Consider the following 8,420-nt stretch of genomic DNA (forward strand, 5'->3'; position numbering starts at 1 on the left):
GTGACGGACGTCAGTGTTTTTTTTTTTTTTAAATAAAAGTGTTCCCTCTTCAAAATTAAAACATTCGCACAAAAAAAGCAACCTAAAAACCAATAAACAAAAATTATGCTGTAGGTTTTTAAAGTATTTTTAAAAAATTTTTTTGCCAGCAGCCAGCTTAGTTGTTAGCGGTTTATTTACGGCAGATATCGTTTTTCTTTTCTCAATCTTTGAGCAGATGTCTAAAGATTAACATTTTAAACATTTTTCACATTCTCATATATGAGAAGTTTTAATGGCCTAATATTTATTGAGAAACTGTATGGAATATTTATCACACAACACATTTTCCAATGCCGTTTTTGAGGAAGTGCAATGCAAGGATGGCCTTCCGGTATTTATTTATTTTTTTTTATATATAATAGGCTATATATCTAATAAATTATTGTTTTGTCTTGTGTACATGATTTAGAGAAGCTGACCTGTTTAAACTATCAGACTGATCTATCAGAACATGATCTGCATGGTTTTAAATTAACGATTGGACTTTAATTTCTCAATTTTTCTCAATCTTGTCAATTTGCACAACGCGCCATTTAAATATATCATTCAATATTCGTATCTACAGTGAGAAAACTCTACAGTGAGAGTGTTAACGGAGGTAAGTTGAACCATAAGCACCGTTTGGGATAAAGGGACATCTTTAGAATAACTATTTACATAATTGTATACAATTTAGCAGCATCCATGTAACATGTAGCCTAACAAACATAGTATTGTGAAATATTTGGCTTGGAAAATGCTTACTTTTCAATTAAGTGAAATTTCTTCCGTTATCGAAACAAACACATTCACATTCATAATATAATTTTGTATTTATTTATTAAGCCATATGTTGTTCAACAAAATTTCAACAATAGTCTTTTTGGGATACTTGATTTATTCGTATCATTAGAAACGAATATTGAATGATAGGCTATATTTAAATGGACAAATTATGTAGGCTACACAAGACAAAACAATAATTTATTAGATAGCTATTATCAGACTGATCTATCAGAACATGATCTGCATGGTTTTAAATTAACGATTGGACTTTAATTTCTCAACACTGAATGTCTGTTGAGGATTAAGGACTTGAGTGGTGGGACATGTTAATTTTAACTAATTCTTTGTTTTGTTGATCAGGTGGCACTGAAATTTGCAAAGAAAATGGAAAACGTCAACATTGTGAGTATACGCTGCACTCTTTCTGTTATCTCCTCTCAGTCTCTGTTTTAAATGTTAGATTAACTTTAATCATAGACTGAAAATTATTTTTGCCTTTGGCAACAATATGAGGAAACCACTTCTGTCTAACCACAATAAAAATGGAAATCGGAAATAATGGAAATGGAAATCGGCCTGACAGTCCTTGCCAATAAGGGTCCCAGCTCACCCCACATCACTGAGCTGCTGGACTGGCAGGACCACCCCGACCATTATGTTATGGTCTTGCAGCATCCCTCGCCCTGTGAGAATCTCTTCGACTTTTCAGAGCACTGTGGGGGCATCTTCGGCGAAGAGTTTGCATGGTAACAGAGTAACATTTGAGCCAAGTGGCTTTATAAAAGATGGCCATCTTGCTGGATTTTTTTCTCATTTTTGCAGCTTAGAATAATATCAAAGTGAGCAGGTGTAAAGGAAGTTGAAGGTAGTAGACAAATGTCTCTCGTCTTTCTGCACAGAATGCAGCCATTTGATCAACGCCTGCCTGCATCCCAACCCTGAGGAGAGAATTCCTCTTAACAGGCTCCTTCTCCACGACTGGTTAAAGGTACCTGAGATCAGCAAAACATGATAGAGATAACAAGTTATGAAACATGTTTTAAAAATTCTAATTCTGTTTTTTCTAAAATTCTAATTCTCTCTCTTTTTTTTTTGCTGTATATGTAAGTAAAAAATGGCAAGTCAAATCTGTTCAGTAAACCTGATTTTGTTTCTGTTTTGGTTTTAGGTCATCCCATAAGTCGTGGAGACAAGAGCACCCTACCACAGCCACCCAGGAAGTGCTCTTTAGTCAGCTTAGCATCTGGCGGGCTGACACAAGAGGCTTCTCAGTCCCTCCAGTCCTTAGCGTCTTGCGAGGCTGGGAAGCTCTGGTAGCGTCTGGCGCCAGGGCTTGAGGCAGCAATATTTGCATCTTGCGGTATTGCTGACTATGGATGTGTATATAGTTTTCTGTGTATAGTTTGTTTGTTTGTGTGCTCCCTATGATGGGCACCCCAGTCTCAGAGTGGCTGCCCAGTGCTAGAGCATCCTGTCTCAACAACACCAGTGCCAGAGATTTCCTTCTTGGCTGTCCCAGAGGGTCTCTTATGGCTACCCAGAGCTCCCTGTCAAGAATTCCCAAGAGGTTTCCAGAGCTTCTTGTCTTGGTGAACATAGTAGACCGTAGTTCTGCCACGGCCATCTCAGTCTCCAAAGTTATTTCATGGCCGTCCAGGTCCTAAACTCCCTGTCATGGATGGCCCCAGAGTCTCTTCAGTCCCAGAGCTCATTTCATGGCCACTCCAGTTCAAAAGATTCTTGTTTTGGCCACTCCATCCACCTCAGAGGTTCGTAATATGGACACTGCAGAAGTTCCTGCCAATTTTTCTCCAGTGGTTCTCCACCTCAAAAGTGTCTTGGCATTTCCTGTTGAAGCTGACAAGGTAGCAGATCTCCCTGTCATGGAGGTCTCAGAGGTTTCTTGTTCCTGCCCATGAATGACTGGGAAAAAACTCCAGAAGGAAACATCTACACACATTCAGAAATGAACTGTAGCATTATATGTTTTTTGTTTTGTTTCATAATTTAGTAAAGTTTCCAGTAAAATGTTCTCTTATGTCTCTTGGAGGGCTCTCTTGCTGCAGACTTCAGTTCCATCCCTTCTCCATCACACTTAGCTGTTACTTTCCTCAAGTAATCCTGAACACCTTGATTAGCTGGTTCAGGCTAATGTGCCCTTCAAGTGGAGTCCGAAATACCGTAATTACCAATTCCGAGCAAATAAATGACCAAGTAAAGTTGTAAGTTAAGTGGGAAACTTGGAATTCTAGATGATACATAAGTTACACGTGATGTTGAAAGGGGCATGTTGATTTGAAACGTGGCAGAAGCACTTCTCTCTCTCTCTCTCTCTCTCTCTCTCTCTCTCTCTCTCAATTCGTTCAGTTCAGTTCAGTTCAAGTGAGCTTTGACAGCATGTGTGACATTCTGATACGTATTTTGCTACTGTTGCAATCATGCTGGAGTTTTCTCCTAAAATATGACTTAATTTTTCTGCATTTTGTAATGCCATACAGTTTGGTTGTATTTCTTGGAATGTAGTGAAATATGTTGCTCTAATGTTGTGATAATAATCACAATGCAGTAGGAAATGTTCCTCTGTTTCCACCTCTTTCAGTGAGCACAGTGAACACAGTCTCTGTTTTCGTGGCTGCCATCTCTGTCTGTGCCGTCCTCGCTCTATACAGCCAGACAGTGTTCACTCAGTCTGTACTTGTGTCTTTCTCAAGTTGTGCTCTTTTACACAGCTCAGGTATTCTGCTGGTTTATAATCTCTTTTCAGGTGTAAATAGAGCTCCATCTTCTTTTGTAATTTAGTGTCATCTTTCCAATAGTCAATGTAATTTTGTTTTTGTAATTGTATAATTTGGTTGGGCCAGATTGTGCTGTGCTGGTTTGAGTGTAGTTTCAGCACCAGCTGTAAAAGGGCACTCCACTGCAGGGCTTGAGCCTGGTATGAGCTTGGCTCACTGCATTTGAGGTGCTGGTAGAATTTCATAGCTCTTTTTTGAATACTAATTATTGTATTGTCCTAATTCAGCTCTGCATTGATTGTTTGGGGTTGCTCTGTTTTACTTTTAAGATGCGTTTACAAATTTGTGTATGCATAGTTTCGATTTCTTCTTTTTCCCATTTAGAGAAATCTTGGGTTATTGCTCTCTCTCTCTCTCTCTCTCTCTCTCTCTCTCTCTTTCCTTCGGCTGCTCCCAGTAGGGGTCAAAATTAGCAGAATTATCCATACAGAAGCACTGATCTATAATATAGATAATAAATCTAGATAATGCATCATTATATTAAAATTAGTCAGTAAAAAGCAAGTCTGTAGTGAATGGTCTAAAGTTTATCACTCAATTTTCATGGTTTTCTTAATGTAACAGTTTCATTAAAGTTGTGATATCATTGATAAATAACACATAATGTCATAGACATTAATAATTTTTTAATAATTTTTAAATTATGTCCATAAAATATGTATATGCTAAAAAATGTGATTTTTAAAAAAATCATATCTTTATATTGTCACCTGTTCGATGACAACATCAGTCAACGCCTGCTAAATATTATTATCAAAAATCTGCATTTCAGTAAAATCTATTTATAACTTCTCTGTTTGTCACATGAAAGGGTGTTGTGTTATACCAATGGACACTATTAACATAGGCATTCTAAACATAAGACAAGTTCAAGTTTCAAATAATAAATATTCTGTTTGTGTTTAAAACAATTTGAGGATAGAGGTAATAACATCTGATCCCATGCTGCTATAAAAATACATTAATATGATCTCAATTATTTAAAAGCAGTAAAAAAAAAAAAAAATTTTCATGAAGAAGAAACAGTGACCATACAAATTAAACGTGCTCTGAGTTACTTTTTACCTTTCACTGTTTACAAGAAATGACTTGCACTTTTGACAGATCTGATTAAAATGATGAAGACTCCAGTTAAATAAGGGCTCTACATCAGAACAGTACATTAACAGTGTTAGTAATTGTGTTTTATCCTCCTTAATCATGACATTTTTGACGGGTCACTAGCTCCATCTGTTGGTGAGTCTACATAAATGCATCAGGTTCATTTTAAAGCAGAGACTGTTTTGTACCCCTGTGGACTTCAGGGGGCAGTGCTGAGTTTGAGCATTGGGGTAAAGCACTGAAGTCTCGTAAAAAAGTATAATGTTTGGGACAATTCTGGGATCTCTTGTCTCAAGACAATATTTGAGAACAGATACAAGCATAGATACCAAAACGAACACACAATAGAGGTACTTTACTGGTGTTCAGCTCTTTCAGCTCAAGCAGTGCAATTTCACAGATTACTGAAAATTAATGAAAACAAAAACAAAGTAATACTCAAACATCTGTCTGTTTAATAAGATTTGTTATTCCTTCTCATAAATTGGTGGTCAATAACATGATTTTCTTACTGGCCAGCTGGAATAACCATTTAACACAACCACTGTTCCAACAGTGACCCTCTTGCATTGGACTAATCTAACCTCATATCATAACATTTCAAGATGGCAGTTGGACTACAGCAGGTTTTTTTTCTTTCTTAACCTCAAGGTCCGCTGTGCTTAGTTCCAACAGTATTTAAACACACTTGAACAAGTTAACCAAGCTCTTCAGGATTACTAGAAAGTTACAGGCATGTGCGTTTCATCTGGGTTGGAGCTAAACTCTTCAGTACAGTGTACCTCGAGGGCCAGAGTTGAGAAACCTTAACAGCATGGGCCGCCAGATTAAGCAGAAGCTGTGAGAGGGGCTGTTGTGTCATTCAATAACTTACGTTCTTCATCTTAACAGACATTACTTAATCACTGTAACGTTCACGGTTGCCGTGATTTTGCCAAGTAAGACATGTTCTTGGATCAACATCTTTTGTTGATCATGGATCAACATTACTGTCCAAAAATACAGACTTAACCCAATCCCTACCCCTAAACCTAACCTTACCCATAATTTATTCCTAAAATCAGTGGGAAATGATAGCTGATTAACAAGGGTGTGGAAGCACCTAATCCTGATTGTAAGCCTAAAACTGACATTTCCTGAAAAGTTATCCCTCAATTCTGATTGGTTGATTGGAATGATGTTCCAGGATCAACAAGGATGTTGATCCAGGAACATGTTGTACTTGGTCAAATCACGCTGATTAACGTTCACCCATCACTTCAGCAAACAACCTGCTCCCCACATTGATGATAATGTCAGATGAGAATCTCAGCTGAAGCACCCAAACAAGTGAACCAGTGATTTCCCTCCTGTTTTTTCCCCCCCTCAAGCCATGTCCAATTTTTCCATATTAAACTCAAATACCAAACAATATTTGTTTTCGTGATTGTCTTCTGGACCAACCTCTGGGATGAAAGATAAAGTCCCTAGTTTTTGATGGACGTGATCCTCTTTATATACTGTATTAATACAGAGATGGATGTAGTTAACTCAAAATCTTGGCAGATTGCATAACTTCATATAAATATTCAAGGCTTGCAAAATGTTTTATTAAATGTTTTATATGATTTAGATATTTTCATACGAGAGGGAAACTTTTTTGTCTGAAAAATGTGACTGTTGAGGTTGCTTAAAGTAGAACTTACTTTTACTTACTATTATTCAAACTTTTCAATACTAACTGCAGATTTTATGTATTTAATAAAAAATATTTAAAATGTATGAACTGATTATGATTTGACACCAGAGAGAGCTGTTCACAGAGTTTTTATGGTGAACCTATATGATGCTGTAAATGTAATGTGTTGAATGTTAATAAGCATTATTAATAAAGTGATACATATGGTTCACCTTTAAAAAATATATATGAAGGTATCGTCAAGACTAGTTTTGACAGACATTCTATAAGAGAGCAAGGTTTGAGAGTTGTGAAAGCTTAGAGAAAGATACACGTAGGGTAGACATGAAATAGGCCTATGCATCTTTAATGTGTCTTGAAGATTTTGTTTCATACAAACACGCAGCTTTTCACTTCACAAGACGTTAATTGATAAACTGGAGTCTTGTCGATTACTTGTGGATTATTGATGCTTTTATCAGCTGTATGAACTGACGGCACCCATTCACTGCATAGAATCCATTGGTGAGCAAGTGATGTAATGCTACATTTCTCCAAATCTGTTCCCATAAAGAACCAAACTCATTTTTAGCAACTTTTCATTTTTGGGTGAACCATTCCTTTAAAATATGTTCTCAGTGATATCTGAAAGTTTATCATATTTAGTGTATCGGTATTGTGTGGTCAAAAACATTCCTGCATAAAGGTTTGCAAACAGAAATCTGCACTGGGCAGAGGTTATCATCAGAAAGGTAAGCTGGTCGGGTCTTGTGGTTAATCGTCACTGATTGGATGAAGGAGGGAGAGAGTGAGGAGGATTGGAAAGGAAATGCAGCTTCAGAATCAACAAAGTGGTGTGGGGGTGAATGAGAAAACCTGATACCTACAAGCCCTCCCATAAATTCAATTGCTGTGCTATCTTTGTAACCTTTGACCTACCGCTGCTACAGTTACAGTACTGTGGTAGCCATGGCAGCGACGATCAATGAAGCAATGGGGATTGCATCATTACACACAATGTCTTGTGTACTGCTCACAACTGATGAATTAAAGGAAAACACCAAAAGCCTTATTCGTATACTTTCAAGTCGTGGTTTCTATGCTTAGATTTTTTTCTATATTTAGTATATTACACTACATATTTTGAATGGTCTGGTGGGATGATGTTTTAACTCAAGCTGATAGCGCACATATTTGCATTGTATGAGTCTTATATGTGTTTAACAAGCTTTGCAGATGGAAATGAGTTTAGGGTGGATCTGGCTTTTGTTGTAATATAAGCTTCATTGTGTAAATGCTGAGCTATTCTCTTGCTAGCTGTTGTAGTCTTCCCTCCTATGTTTTCTTTGCCATTATAGTGCATATACTGTTATTCCTTTCTAAGAAAAGCAAATCAGACATGGAAGCTTTGTTTACAGCTGGAGCTATTTTCACCACACAGAACCCTGTTTAGAATACGCCACAGGAAAGGATGATGTCAGAGGACTATCGCTTACAATATCTCCAGAGGGACGCAGCACCACAGCTCTCGTCTCATGAGAAATGACCTTACAATGATGAACTGAAGGAACATGGAATAAAAATATCATTCCATCTTCAGAGGTGCATGATGTAATGCAGGAGTTATATTTGCTGAACATGCAGCAAACAATAGCATCACCAACACCTGTGTTAAAGAATAGTTCACCTAAAAACCCAGTAAACATTGTTTAGAACTGTTTGGGGCTGTTTTCGCTTGTAAATGGTGCTTGATCTGTATGGATAGAGGACTTGTATTTTAGCCAGGTTTGAAGTTAAACACATCTTAAAGGCAGAGTAAGTGATTTCTGGTAGCCAATGTTGATATTTGAAATCACCAAAACATATTTACACGGGTCCTACTTCTTGCCTTATCGTTCCGCAGACGTTTTCCTCTTTTGTTTTTTATGAAAAAAACGCTCTCCTCCACATCATGAGTAGACACGCCCCGTATTACTGATTGGCTACAAGTTTGTTTTGCGATTCGGCCGGAATCAGTTTTCTAAAGTGTTTTTGAAAAATCACATACCCTGCCTTTAAGA

The sequence above is a fragment of the Sinocyclocheilus rhinocerous genome, unplaced genomic scaffold (genome assembly GCF_001515625.1).
Source record: "Sinocyclocheilus rhinocerous isolate Xijiao unplaced genomic scaffold, SAMN03320098_v1.1 scaffold580, whole genome shotgun sequence".
Classification (NCBI taxonomy): domain Eukaryota; kingdom Metazoa; phylum Chordata; class Actinopteri; order Cypriniformes; family Cyprinidae; genus Sinocyclocheilus; species Sinocyclocheilus rhinocerous.